The sequence below is a fragment of the Dipodomys ordii genome, unplaced genomic scaffold (assembly GCF_000151885.1).
Source record: "Dipodomys ordii isolate 6190 unplaced genomic scaffold, Dord_2.0 Scaffold21, whole genome shotgun sequence".
Classification (NCBI taxonomy): Eukaryota; Metazoa; Chordata; class Mammalia; order Rodentia; family Heteromyidae; genus Dipodomys; species Dipodomys ordii.
Genome location: NW_012267237.1, coordinates 1,912,477 through 1,913,846, shown reverse-complemented (window position 1 = coordinate 1,913,846; position 1,370 = coordinate 1,912,477).

Genomic DNA, 1,370 nt, shown 5'->3' with positions numbered 1-1,370 from the left:
ACCCCACTGGGGCCGGCCTCCCCTCCTCCCCCAGCGGAATTCATGATTCTGCCTCTGGATGGCTCCATGTCACCCCACGGGTGCCCCATCCTGTCCTGCCCTACTTCTAAGTTCCTGCTTTAACAGAAAGAATCTTCCCTCTGCCTGCTTGTGCAAACCATGGAATTGAGGAGACTCCACCCCCCTCTACCTGTCCCCTCCCCCCTCCTTCCCCAGGCCAAGGGCTGCCCCCCTTGCCCTTCCAAAGGAAGGGTTGGGGGGGTCCATGCAGAGGAGGGCTTCGCCAGTGCCCTGCCTTGCAGAGGAAGAGGACAGATCCGGAGCCCCCACCAGCTCTGGGTGGCCGAGCCGCCTGGCAGGGCTGCTCTGCGCCCCTGGAAGGGTACGGCCGAGGACTGTCCACCCCTCTCCACAACACGGCTGCGCATCCTCCTCTGCCCACCGCACCTTTTCTGCCTGGCTGCAGGCCTCGGGGTGCCCTGCCCCGCGTGGAGACATGCCCGACACCCCAGGGTGCTGAGCACCCAGCGACCCAAGCTGGGCAGCTGAGGAGGGGGTGCATAGGAGAGGGGCATGTGTGGAGAAGGGGCGTGCGTGGGAGAGAGGGGCGCATAGAAGAGGGGGTGCGTGGAGGAGGGGCGTGCATGGCCAGATGGGTCCGGGTGTGAGGGTGCCCTCGGAGCGGGGCACCTGCAGTGAAGGCGAATTCTTGCGGGGTTAAGGGAAGCAGGGAAGAGAGCAGCGGTCAGGAAAGGCTGTCGCGCCCGGGCGGTGTCTAGGGGCCGCCCTGAAGCCGTGGCCTGCACTGGACTCAGGCTTGGCTGGCTTTGCATCAGAGCCTCGGCTCTGGATGAGGTAAAAGGACGCGGCTCGATTCACACACACCCCTGGCTCCCGGCTCCAGGAGATCCTTGTTTTTGAATAAACGGGACACACCCCCATTTTCAACGCTGCCTCCTCTCGGAACCTGTGCCAAAGGAAGATATTTAGAACTGAAATAATGTAATGCTTTTGGAGACAACGTGAAAGCCCACACAAATAAGCACCACGAGGAGGGAAGGAGGAAAAGAAGGGGGTGCGGGCAAAAATTCACGGTGAGGGGTGCACTGCGTTCATAAACCGCGTTGCACAACTAGTTAAAGACGACGAAAAATTAAAAATTTACCCTAATTACGAAAAAGACCCTGCACCCCAAACCCACGCCTCTCCAAACCGCAATTTTACCATCCAACTCTGAAAACGAAACCCTTCCCGCGCAGCCCAGGTGAGAACAGAATGGGGGTTCGTTGGCGTCGTCTCGGGGTGGCTTTCCTTCTTCCCCGGGTGAAGCGGGCGCGTGGAGGGGCGGGGTCGGCCCGGGCGCGGGGCGC